General features: G+C 39.1%; 1 pseudogene; it reads right to left on the bottom strand.

Annotated features, from left to right (window-relative positions):
* Positions 1–9,848: 9,848 nt before the first annotated feature.
* On the bottom strand, positions 9,849–10,345 carry LOC147630616 (actin pseudogene; annotated as a pseudogene).
* Between the last annotated feature and the right edge of the window lie 3,996 nt (positions 10,346–14,341).

Here is a 14,341-nt window from a genome sequence, read left to right as displayed (position 1 = left end):
CTAAAAGCCATGTTAGTTTAAACGAAAAACAATTAGTCACTATTATTAACATCAATATATCATAAACATTCTTCGTGCTCAATAAAGAGTATCTTTATGTAAGATGGAGAAATAGTAAGGTTATAAAAATCTCATTAAATTTTGAAGATAGGCTTGGCTTCTAAATGAGAATCCCACACTATGTACCGAGAACTACTTTGTATTAAGATAAACACTATGTAACCGATTTTCTTTTCCAATACAAGTAGCGAAAGTTTTCTTCTTCTTATTCTTTAAAAAAGTCTTCTTCTTTTCCCCTTCTTGCTCTGTTTCTCTTTCTCAAAGAGTTTGCCCATTTGCCCTCCTTTTTCCTTGGACAGTTGTTTACCCTCTTCTTCAAGGTTATCCTCTTCGCATAATTGTTTGCCCTCATCTTCTATATTGTCTTCCTTGGGTAGCTTGCCTCTATATCTCAATAACTTTTGGTGTTGGTAGCCTCCAAGAGCATGGGTTTTCAAATCAATAACTGCTTAGCATAAGCTGCATAACATAGAATATACCCTGCCCTTGATTCCCAAAAACCCTAGACCATATCCAAATGTACATATTGCTTCTTGCTTCTCTACCAACATGATTTTTTATACATTATGTTGTATCTTAGAATATCCTAAGTGTGTTGATAAAACCTTTAAGAGCATTAATAGAATGTGTGGATCATCTGAATACTTTGAATTGTAAATAATCAACACATTTGGAGGTATCTTTGAAATATAGTATCCAAGGGTTGAATCTCTTCCCAAAAAAAAAAAACCTAAAGCAAATAAACTCTTAATAAATTCTCAACTTATTCTTATAAATACCTTTTTGTTTTCATCTTCAACAAGTCATCTATCCTCCCACAAGTCAATTGAACCTTGTGGAGGGATCTCTCCATCTAAGCATGGTGTTTTTGGTGGATCTCTTCCCATAATAGCAATTCCCATGCTTTCTTGAATAGCTTCAAACTCTTCTTCTATGGTGAGAGGATTTTTTTATTATTATTTAACTTTTTAAAGCACATATCTAAAGCCCTTGGTGCATCAATAAAATTTCTCTCTGCTTCTGTATCAAGCACTCATATAAGACATCTGTCTCATTTGGATCTAAAGAAACTTCACAAGCATCTGCTCTACTATCAATCCAAAGCAATATTCTTCTCTTAAATTCATGATCTTATGGGTACTTGTGAGGAGTACAAAATATTATTATCCTTTTTTACGTTTGGCTGGCCTAGTGGGAGAACTAGTCACTTGTATATAAGTCTTTTTGGACAATAAGAAATACATAACCATTCCCTTATAATAGTTTACATAAGAGCTCTCCTTCTTCCCTATTTTTTCTTGCTTGTATTCTTTTCATTATTGCTTAATGGATGCATTCTAGATAGGTTTGATTGTAGGTTTTCTTCCTGTGCTTTTGTGAGAAAGAACCATCGCGTGAAGGAAAATCTCTTCTTGCCTCGATCTAGGCATTAAGAGCTCTCCCTTCACTCATTTGGCAAGGAGCATTCTGGTGTGAAAATAAAGTGAGGATATAATGGGGACAAGCTAGTGCACCCACATGGGAAGTTGTATTTACGGCTCTAAGGCAAAACCCAATGAAACACATGCTTTGGCAGGACTAAGGTAAGCTTTTCACTTGAAAATATTTGGCACCACTATGAGAGACTAGCCTAGGTCTTAGCTCCATTTTTCAATCCGTTGTAAGCTATTAGGATCACCCACTAGGAAAAATTTGAACTCAAATTGGGCCCTTTAAGAATCACTACACATTCTCTCTCTATAAAAATGAGCTCATGGTGAATTTTTTGCAAATCAACTCAGAAGTGAGCAAAGTTTGGACATTTGGAATCTACTCTTCGAGACCTTTCCAATGACATATAGCATGATGGAAAATTTTGCAAATTCAAGAAGTCCCCAAATTCGGTGATGATGTGGGCCACATCATCACCAAATTTGGGTTCTTCTTGAATATGAAAAATTTTCCATCATGCTATATATCATTGGAAAGGTCTCCAAGAGTAGATTCCAAATGTCCAAACCTAAGTTTCATTATACATTAAATGAGATTCTTTTATATGCAAATAATGTCCATTTATATGTTTGGCCTCTTTTTACGGGTGTATTATACGGTGACACATCACGTAGTTTGGCCCTTACATTTCAATCAATAATATATCAATCGATATATTGTCAATTGATAAAGTTATCCATCAATATATTATTGATGGAAACAAGTCAATATAAAAATAGCACATCATTTTCAATGTACTATGTGCACGACTTTCGATATATGAAGGTTGTAAGCTTTAAAAAACACTTCCTTCCAAGGTGGTCATGCATTTCATGGTAGCGCTACTAGAATTAAAGAACATTTGTTTAGCATTGGTAATAATGTTGAACATTACACAGTACCCCCTGTTGACTTACATACTAAACTACATAAGTATGTAGCAAAGCTTAAGGTCAAAGGGGATGTAAATATAAAAAGGAAATTGGGCTTTGTAGTATGACCAATGGAAACGGTCAAAGAAGATAATGCACATGTTTCTACAAGTGAATGTATGCCATCTTGTGGTTGACACATGAATCAATAGCACATGCTGGTCAATCCAATACTTGTCCATGCATAAGTACTCCATCTACATCATGTAGATCTGCCACCCAGTACATAGTCTACATACATGACGCAGGGTTCTAGCAAGATAAGTCATAAAGAGTAGACACCTTTGTAGGCAGCATTTGATAAGCAAGGGATGCTTTAATTACAACTCAAATGGACACAAGCATTTGTTGCATGTGGGATTCCATTCAATGTAATCTGAAATCCTATTTTTCAAGATGCATTGATGAGTACAACAAAGTCTAGGTTTAAATTTCCTGATTACAACAAAATGTGAGAGTATCTTGACAAGATCAAACATACGACTGAACTTGATTAAAACGTACAATGTTTGATTTTGTGCCTACATTTGGTTGTACAATTGTAATTGATGGGTGGAAAACTGTCAAAAGAATCCCTTGATTAATATTGTATGCATATGTCCTAGAGTTTCTGTGTTTCTAAAGGCTATAAACACCTTGTTGAAGGAGAAGACCTCTTCATACATTCAAAAAATATATGACCGAGCAATTGCAAGAGTGGGTGGGCCGAAAAATGTGAGAGCAATAGTCACAAACACTGCATCAAATTAGAAGAGTGCAAGCAAGGACATATTAATAAAGTATCTTGCGATAACATGGGTGCCATGTGTCGCTCATATTATAAACTTTTTGTTAAAGGATATTGGAAAAATGCCATTCATTCAACCCACTTTATTAGATACAAACCATGTGGTGAAGTTTATCAAAGAGCACCAATTTTCACATGCTTTGTTTCGTTCAAAGTCACCTAATAAGGGGCTACAAATCTTTTGCACGACTAGATTGCCTACACCGTATTATGTATTTAAAAGTTTGTTAGTAGTTTTCCCAACACTAAATGAGATAGTGGCAGATAGGAGGTGGGATCTTTGGATAGCCAAGAACTCAAAACACGTTGCTACTGCAATTAGGTTCCAAAATTTAATACTCTCTAACATTTTGGTGAATGCTAATAAAATTTTCAACATTACTAAGCCTCTTGTATAATTTCTTAGGATTTTGGCCCAGTGTGAGAAGTTTGTCATTGGTAAAGTGTAGTGGTTAATGTCTAAAGCTACACAGCATATAAAAGAATTCAACCAATTCACTTTAGGGAGAAGGCACAAATGGCAGCCAAGGCTAATGAAAGATGGCTTCAATTGCATAGACCTTTGCATGGGGTTGCTTTTGCCTTGGAGCCTTGCTTTCAAACCCATTCTCAGTTAGCAAAAAATGAAGTGAGTGATAATTTCAAAACAATATGTGGTCAACTATTGTTGGTTGGGTGATGATGGGAAAGAAGCCTTCCACCGTGTGAAGTTTGCTAATAGAATTGGTAGCTTTGGGAATCCATGGAACTTGGATGCAATAAAGAAATTGAGTGCTCTAATGTGGTGGAAAGAGTATGGCAGTGAAACATTTGAGTTGCAGTATGTGGTAGCCTCGTCTCAGGAAGTTGTGAAAGAAATTGGTCAACATTCGATTTCATTCACAACACTCGTGCTACACAATCTTGTATGCCATTGCCTTTGGCTACTAATGCAGTTGCAGAAGAGAGATGTTGTGAAGATGAGGATAAATGGAAAGTACGATCAGATGCCTCAGATATGGATGAAGTTGATGATATAGTGCTAGTACTAGTAGAAGAATAATGTAGTTGTACTCATCAACATGTGTTTTCACTCACTAACAATCATATGCAACTTGAAATAATCACTCACTAACATGTAATGCAACTTAAAATACTTACTCAATAACATGTAATCTAACATCAATTTTTTGTGAGTATATATTTTCAAAAATAGAGGTTGCCATTATAGATTTAAATCATCTTTTACAAGTAAATGTTTCTGAGTCTATAAAAAATATCTAAAACAGATTTTGTGTCACTAAGGTAATCATTAGGAACTCAATGGAGTCTTTTTGGGCCCTTTAATTTGCCATTGCCTAATGGAGGTGATTAAGAAATAGACAAATAGGGAGATTACATGTGGACTGAAACCAATGATTTGTAAGAGCCTAGAAGATAGTGGTCAAACTTAGAATAATAGGCTAAATAGGATCTTTTTTAATTTTTAAAATCACCTAAAACTCAAAAAATTTATAAGTATATGAATTTTTCCCTTATTTTTTTATAGAAAAGGATAGCTGTAGCCTGCAGTCATCATTAAGTAAGGTCTCTAAAGTGATAGAGGCCCAAAAACGAGTTCCCATGCATTCAATGCACATTCCCCTTCACTTTCCACTATCCCTCTCTCCCATGTTCCCTCCAAAACGCTCTCTTTCCCCTTTCTCATAGCAGGGCGTTTTTCACTCTCTAGACTACTTCTTTTAGCTATCTACCTCTTGATCTACCTCTCTCTTCACTCAGAAACCTAGATCTATAGCTATGGAAGCTGCTATGACCATCCCCCGCCGACCCATCTCTGCTACCATATTTAACAGGTCTGCCCTTGTGGCCACATTAAGGTCCATGGCTGGATCATTTCTAGGCCTTTGGGGAATTGCTCCCCCCTTCCTAAACCTCGTCCCCTACCTGTATTGGCTCTCCTAGGTATCTCAGGTTCATGGACTGGTCCAGTTGTGGTACCTTGGTGGAATTCCCCATTAGTCGCCTCTGTGCGACTTTGTGTAATTAAAAGTTCCATGTCTTGTAAGAATGTAGGGTTATTGATCATTAGCTCAATATCCTTCTTGGTGTAGAGTCGGTCCTCTACTTCTAACAACCAAATTAGCTAGATTACCCTCTTCTTCTTTGGTTGTAAAACCTTCCTCCATTCTGGATTCCTTGATGGGTTCCAAGCTCAGAATTTCTCCCTCACTTCCACCTGTAGCAATTTCAGGTTCTTTTCCTCGTGATTAGAGTGGCTTAACACTTCCTATCTCCTTTCTCTCAGCTCTTGCCTTACGAGTATCAAGCTCTTGTTTCCTTAAGCTCAATTCTCAGAGTTGTCGTTCTACCTCACTTCGTTGGAGGTCCAATTCCACTTCCTTGGTGGTGGGAAAGAATATTTGACTCGTCTTAGCTGCACTTTCCACATCTCGTCTAATTCAAGGGGTGCCAATATTTGACAGCCTAGAATTCAACACTTGGAATGGCACTTCTTGTCTTGGACCGTGCCCAACACTAGTTGACGGACCCATGCCCACAGATTGCACTTCTTTATCTCATGACTAGTTTGGAGACCAAAAAATCCCCGGACGATATTAATGATCCTACTGGACTTGGTTGGGGAGTGTGGTTTCTCTTCTTCCCCAAACCTAGCCGCGTATCTCAGCCCTTCTTCTATGGATTCTTCAGTACTAGTTTCAGCGCTGGTCAGGTTTCTCAAAACACTCAAGTGTGTGCTTGCGGAATGTCCTGATCCCACACTTCTTTAGTACGAAGTTCCTGGATGATTTGATGCACTATCATCAGGCATAAGATCGTCTCCGATGAGTTTTCAAGATCTTAAGTGCATGTATGTATAATTTGATAAGTTATTAAATCAACTCAAATTGATTCAATTTCTTATTATATCGCTCTGTTCAACAGGAGGCGTGAATTAGAAGAGAATGTTTCACATCGTGAAACAGCAGGAGTCGTTTCACGTTGTGAAACTGCAAGAAAATGGTTCACGTCGTGAATGGTGTTCCTACACTTTCATGTGCTTAACAATTTTCCTCCTTAGGATTAAATTCCTTCTTTTAGTAAAATCCCCTTTCCTTAACTCACAGCCTTAGTATTGTCAATCCGTTGGTTTAGCCTTCACGTGAACCTGTAAGATTTATTGCACGTCATAAAACAATAAGTGTTTCATGCCGTGAACCACTTTAGAAATGGTTCACACTATGAAAGGTTTACTGCACTTTCACGTGGTCCAAATTTTGGTGGATTGCATAAGGGTTTCTATTTTTGGAATGTAATCCCATGACTTTTGGCGATAATCTCGGCACTGATTACGTGAGCGATTTGCAGCGTGAAACTACAGAGAAATGGTTTACGGTGGCGTGAACAACTTTCCTGCACTTTCATGTGGATTTTCCTGCGTGTTGGCAGTCTGTGGTTTTGGGTGCATAATACTTATCCAAATGATGAAAATTAGATTGTGCCAATGCTAAGGCAGGAAATGCAAGTTTGTGGCTCAATCAATGGTCCTTTGTGTTGTTGATTTTCATGAATTTTTGGAAAAAAGAAGGAAGCAACACCCAACGTGCTTCTTCATGTTGGTGTTTTTTGTGATGCTAACTTTAAAATTATCAAGAGTAACCAATGAATCCTTTCCTAAACTACTCAACCACAACATTCACAGCTTCAAAACTATATCTTTTTTCTCAACCACACACACCTTATCCCTTCATTTTCCACACAATGCACTACCAAAATGCAAAGGCAATAATGAATACTATGCAATGGGAGCTCAAACTCAAAGAGTATGGAAGAGACAAAGGTGTTTCCCCGGCACAGTGGCGCCAAAAATAGATGGAGCTAGTGTACTCCTTCAAAGAAAGGAGTGAAGGAAATATTTTGGGGGGGGAGAAATTTTAATGACATGGCATCAGTCTAGTAGATCCATGCATACTAAAAATGTGGCATATTTTAATGACATGGCATATTTAGAGTACTTTTACACATTTGGAGTCCATGCATACTAAAAATGTGGAAAAACAACGCGTTTCTAAAGATGACGCGTTTGTGGCTATATACATACGTTTTTGCCTATTCTGCCCACGATGGCTTGTAGACCAAATATGTTCCTGTTCTTTTGACTGGTTATATAACTATATTCTGAGTTTTTATCAAACAGTTATGGCCAAAACAATTTGCTGTTTCTGTCAGGGTCTCTACATAGAGAAAACTGTGAGAGAAGACAGCAAGTAGTCTCAAGGTAATCCTAGAGCTTGAGATGTATATATCCCTTCATTCTTATCTAATATCTTAGAAAAGGAGCTTAGATTGCTATAGTCTTTCAAAGGAAGAGACCAAAACTCCATAGCTTTTCTTGTAGAGAAAGAATAGTAGACCGTAGTCCTGTAAGAGAAGGCTATTTTACCATAGACCTTAGAAAGAGAGAAGAGTCACAGTATGAGTAAGAGAAGATAAAGCTTGGAGATTATTGGATGATTTCAATCAAAAGACAAGGTATTAGAAGACTCTATTCTCATATGTCAAGTTCTAAAGCTCTTGTTAATCGAGCAAAGACAACGATAAACGACAAATTTCTATAAGGTATATACATATTTTGTTTTTCAATTAATTATCATTCTTAGGGGTTGAGGTATGGCCCCGGCTTCTTTATTGATTGTTACAGTGATCTATTTGATTGATTTACCATTTAAAGTTTGTATTCTTTTAAACAACAGCATATGCCTTAATAAAGAATGTCTTATCGCAATCTCAAGTTGAAATGCTAAAATCTGTGTGAGAAAAGGATTGTTTTCTTAAGAAGGTAACATGGATTCTAGTCCTATGGTTTAGTGAGTAAATGGATTGTTATCTTGGTTAAATTAAGGTATAGGTACAACTCTCCCTACCTTGACGCTACCCCGTTCTTGTGCTTGTATAGCGGGACGGCGGAGATGTTAGTAAGGCTCGGAGTTGGCCCATGGTATCCCTCATACCATTGGGAGAATGAGGTTCGCCGATTGAGGCGAGTGATTGTGATGCTCTCTAGTTCTGAGGGTCTAGGCTAGTGCGGTGAATTAGCCCACCCTAGTGCGCAGACATCCCTCTGAGGGACGGGAGGATCGAGCGATGGAGCCTGAGAGGGCGACAGACCGGCTTGAGTCCTCGCCAGCGGGGCCGACGATGAGGTGTATAGTCCCGTAGGGTTTTGCCTAGCATGTAGAGGCTGGAAGGCCGAATTCTAGATCATCGGTGGTATAAAGGAAAAGAATAAGAGAGCCGGTTTGGCTTGTATGAAATTGATTCATGTTTAAACTTTGTTTTTATAAATCTTGTCTTTGGTATGATTGTATTGTAGAAAAAGGCTGTTTTAACAAGCCTTGTGAAAAGGGCCTTAATTAAGGAACATGCTTATTTATGTCAAACAGTGTGGTAGGATTAATTAGAAAACAAATTGACGCATTGTCGTGACGTGGACGGTGTCGCTGGGAAAGTGCGAGACTTCTAGCTGTGAGAGTAGCTTCTAATCCCAACAAGGAAACACACACACATAACTCTCCAAGGAGCATAAGACATCTCCATTTTTTATAACATATACATGTGCCAATTCACTTCAATACATCCCCAAATTCAGCCTGATGATTGCACATAAATTGTGTATCCAGAGCACCAGTTCCAAGCATAGATTTCCTGACTTCTTTTTCCAAATGCCTCAAACCAATCACATGTAGGCACAACATAATCTTCAAAAAATTCCCATATACATGTGACCATTCACATCACATATATCAAGTGATACCAATTCCATCATTTCAAGGTGTCTCTTTATCTTCTGAAAAACCTGCTTTCAGATTCCAACAACTCACAAGCAAAAGATGACATATGGCATATCTATAACATACTCATGTGATTTTAGGAAACTCCATGTCTAGCATTCCAAAATCCAATCGAGTAGAAAATAAAACCCAAATCCCAGGAATCTTATTGTATTTTGTTATTCCAAGATTCTCCAAAACCAAAAAACCTTCTCATTCTCCAAAACCTTAAAGGTTTCATAGGCTATACGATTTTTCAAATCGTAAGTAATAATAAACAAAAATAAAATTCACTTATCTGAAAGTAAAAAAAAAAGTGAATTTTTCTTTTGATTTCGCTATTCCCCATATGGCTGCTTCACTGCCGACTGCGCAAGGATCAGAATACATATAATGTGAAGATCATCTCCTTTGATAGTACTCCATTCACTCTTTAATTCTAACCCCAAGAAGCTCTATACAGTAGCCAGCGTTTTGATTTTAAAATCCCTGGTTAGATGACGCTCTGCTTCTCATTTTCTGCACACCCCCTAACGATATGCGCCGCTTTCTGGTTATTTCTCCTTTCCCGCAAGAGAGTCAGAGCTCCCTCACCTTTTGCAGCTATATTATCGAAATTTCCCCAGTTCCCTCACCTTTTGCAGCTATATTATCGAAATTTTCCCAATTCCCAATACACTGCGCCACCTTTTTTGTAGCTTTAAATTCGGATATCTCCTTTTTTGTTATTGCCACGTAAGCTGCCTCAAATATGTCTTCAGCTGTTGCCTCTGCTAAGTGTAGCAATCTTTACACGTTGCAACCAATCAAGTCACGGCCTGTTGTCCTTCCACTGACATACAATGAAAGCACAGCCTGGATAGCAACATACATAGCTGGTGCATTGAATGTATCAAACCCGATTTGAGTCATCTTCTCTCGATTAGCTTTTGGATTGAGAGAAGCTTCAGTGAGCAAGACTGGATGCTCTTCAGGAGCAACTCGAAGCTCATTAAAGAATGTATGGTGCCAAATCTTTTCCATGTCATCCCAGTTGGTTATGATACCATGCTCAATAGGATATTTCAAGGTCAATATTCCCCACTTAGATTGGACCTCATCACCAACATATGCATCTTTTTGTCCCATACCCACCATAACACCAGTGCGCCGAGAACGGCCCACAATACTAGGAAACACTGCCCTAGGAGCATCATCTCCAGCAAACCCAGCCTTGACCATCCCAGATCCATTGTCACAGACAAGAGGTTGAACTTCCTCTGAGTCTGCCATTCTTGAATTGTCGATATAACTTGGATTTGGGCAGTTGCTATGAGATTCTGCCCCTCCTCTTCTGCTGCTGAACAAAAGAGGGAAGACTAGCATTGACAAAACGAAGGGACGGCACACAGATCCTGCCTTAAAGTCACGAACTCTGAAACGAAGGTTTTGGGTTAGAATTTCTCTGCTCTTGCTCTAATGTTGCTAAGCTTGCACATGCATTAATTGCACATACAAATGTAATGTTGTTAGGTCCTAATGCCTTCAACTTGCATCTCATCATACAAACCCAGAGCCTCCTTGATCTGCTCATTCCTAATAAGAACAGGAATCATGGTATCCCAAGACACGATATCTCAAAAGGGCATTCTTGAAAACCAATCCTTACATCATACATGCTCTCACATTTCCATACATGTTGAGAAGGGTGTTCCCTACTACAAGGTCTACCATAAGCATAAAACTCCATAATTCACACCACACTCATGTACAGAGGCTTCGAGACCTGGCTTAGCCTCAGCTCGTCTTATTGAACCTCATTTACAATATGAACATATGTACTCAGGCATCATATAATGATTCAAGTCATGGCACTTAATCCCACGTATACGGATTTGCATTTGATGGCCTCATATGCATGGTTTCACACCATAGACGTGCCATGGCACGACATCCACCCCCTTTAAACCTGCACAGCCTTTGGTATGTGCCAAATCATCATCAAGATCCACATATATCTGGATGTCGTCTTCATCTTCTACATTACTAGGAAGATCATCCTCTTCCTCTTCATCAACCATATCTATACTATCACTGTCAAGCCTCTCATCCTGAGTCCCCTGTGAATCAAAAGGATCATTGTCATGCCTTCTTTTAAACATCTTGATTCTTTTGCCTGCTACAAGATTCTTTATCTCTGTTCCATCAAGCTCACACAGGGTATACGTGGCATTTCCATGCACATGCTTGACAATGTAAGGGCCAAAGCATCTTTTTGCAAATTTTCTTTGAACAGTGAACTGGTTGTCAAGGCTACTATCATACATTAGAACCCAATCACCTTCTTCAATAGGTTTTGGCCGGAGTCTGTGTCTTCTATCAAATCTTTCTTTATTTTTCAACCTTGCATTTTTTAAACAAGCTTTAGCAAGCTCTACATCTTCAGGCCTCCTCTCCAGCTGCCTTATTCGCAATGCAAGGAGGTCTTCCCTGTTCAATCCTTCCACCCAGGGTAATACATTCCAAGTTGGAACTACTTCTTCAACTGGCATTACTGGCTTCTGACCATACATTAATTCTGTAGGCATGTATCACTGAACTATGAGTTGTACGGTCAGCCCACAAAGCATATGGTAGTAGCCTTGGCCACTCTCACATTCTTTCTCTGCATGCCTTAGCCAAAGCTTTAATGATTGGAGGATGTCCTCGCTCACTTTTACCATTGCCCTCAGGGTTGTAAGCACATGTTTAGGGACAGTTTGATGCCGATTCTAGAGAAGAATTCCTTTGCTTCTTCAACATCTAGCTCACCTCTATCAGCTGTTATTTTCCCAACACAACCATACCGGCAAATCACATCTTCCAAGAGAAATTTGCATACTGTTTCCGTACTCTTTGTTCTAAGAGCACGCCCTTCTACCTGATTTGTCAAATCTTCTCTTGCAAGTGCTATGTATCGCATCTGCCAAATTCCCAAAGGCATTGTAACTAGATCCACTACCCATTTGTAGTGCATGGCAGGTGGGTAGGCTGGTTGCAGACCATCACGATGTCACACATTTGAGTACATTTGACATTCCATGCATGTTTCCACATATTGGGAAATATCCTTGTACATTCCTTTCCACCAATATCTTTCCTTTATTTTGGTAAAGGTGGCCCACACACTTCGATGTCCAGCCCAGAGACTCTCATGGAATTCTTTCACGAGCTTCCCTTGAGTCTCTTTATCACATATGACTCTCTGTGGCATAGCATTCCTCTGCTTAGGATGCTTCCACAGGTACCCATCCTTTAGAAAATACCCATATGCTTTTCTGCGGATCCTCTTAAATTCTGAGTCAAACCAATTTTCATGTCTTGTCAAAGTACTCAAGTATTGACCAATAAGCAACCAATCTCCTTCATACATTTCCTCAGTAAAAGACTCAAATGCATTTGATAAGCAAGTATGGTCCCCTTTTGCATATGCAGTAGTATAGAATTTTGTACCTACATCATCAATGTCACTAATCATCCCTTCTTCATTTTCATACCTGGCTCTTGATAGCATATCTGCAACTGGGTTATCTTTTCCTGCAATATGCTCAAACTCAGGATCTAGTGACTTGATATAGGCAATCCACCTAAGCATAGCAATATCTGGAGTGGTGCAGCTCGCAATATTTCCAAGGAGTGGCAAGCAATCAGTTTCCACAAGTATAGATGCCCCAATAAGATATTCTTTTTCACAATCAGTTTCCACAAGTATAGATGCCCTAATAAGATATTCTTTTTCACATTTTAGAGCAGTGACTATTCCCCATAACTCTCTCTTGATCTGCGGATATTTTCGTTGTCGAATGCTTAATACCTTTGCTCCAAATCTGATTACATACCTGTGATCATCCTCATCATCTTGCCCTACTGCCTATCCTATCCCAGTAGGACTAGTATCAACTGTAACAATCACAGGCTTGCCGCACTCATAATCTGCCTTCCTTAGAGTAGGTGATGATTGAAGCAGATATTTCAGCTTTCGCATAGCTTTAGTATGTGCTGCACTCCACAAAATTTTTTGTTTTTTCCTCAAAAGTTGATAAGGAGGATCTGCTACATGTGCATAATGCGGGATCCATATAACATAAAAGACACATGCACCAAGAAATCTCCTCAGCTCTGTAACATTAATGCATATCTCTTTCATTCTTTGTATTGCATCTATCTTGGCTGGACAAGGTCGGCGTCCACTAGTACTACAAAGATGTCCCACTATTAGCACTTCACCAACCCCAAACACTGATTTCAGTCCAGATAAAGTAAGATTCACCTCTTCAAGCCTGGATAGAATCATATCACAATCCTTTATATGATTCGCCACAAACTTGTGGCACCCCTTCGAATCCAAATCCCCATCTTTGTCTTTCTCATCACCCACAACCTTTTATTGGCACATCATCGAGAAAAGGCATAGTTATTTGTGGTATGAAGTCTCGCAAGACTTTATTCATTCCATTCATCATATGCGCCGCTGAGTTGGTGGCTCCCTGTGGTGGTAAGGTACACATCCTTACTAATCCCAAAGGGGTTTTCATTGTGGTCAAGTCCTTGCTTTGTATATCCAGCTGGAACTGATCATATCCCGAATACAGATCACCCATAGAGTATATAGCTTTCCCTGCAAATGCTTCTGCAAACTCATCCACAATCGGACCTGCTCCCACATTCTTGATTGTGACTTTGTTTACAGGTTGCATGTCTTGAATGAAGCGCAATGTTCCATTTGTCTTTGGCACGGTAAACCATCTGTTGGAATATGGAGCGCATGATGGCTCCAAAATTCCCATCCTGATCTTTTCTTTTAGTAATTCCATCAGCTTTGGCAAGAGAGCCTTTGGTACTGGAATCGGCCGCCGCAGGTTCTAGGGCACATGTGGTACAGTGAAGATCACCATTGGCGCTGTTACACTTGGATCAACGCAGCCTATCTCATGCGACTGAAAAGCAAAGGCTTTCCCATGTTTTACAAGCATCTCCTCAAAGCATTCCCTTTCAACTGGCAACAGAATATCTTTTTCACCAATCTTCAGCTCTTTTAGGGTTTTCTGTGTAAACTTATGCCCAATTTTCTTCGGATCTCTGAGATTCGGTTGCATAGAGGCTTCATCTAATTTTTCCTTGCTTCCTGGTGGCAAGGGCAAGGCAACTGGTTTCACCTTCTTTGCAATTGTTTTGTACTTTGTATCAACATGAGCATCCATCTCACAATTCATGTTTTTACATTCCATCCTCTCAAATTCCCGGATTATATCATACATCCCCAT

This window comes from Cibotium barometz, chromosome 16 (assembly GCF_041138505.1).
Source record: "Cibotium barometz isolate CiBa-2024 chromosome 16, ASM4113850v1, whole genome shotgun sequence".
Classification (NCBI taxonomy): Eukaryota; Viridiplantae; Streptophyta; class Polypodiopsida; order Cyatheales; family Cibotiaceae; genus Cibotium; species Cibotium barometz.
The sequence above is the reverse complement of the archived record's forward strand: the minus strand, read 5'-3'. Positions and strand labels throughout refer to the sequence as shown.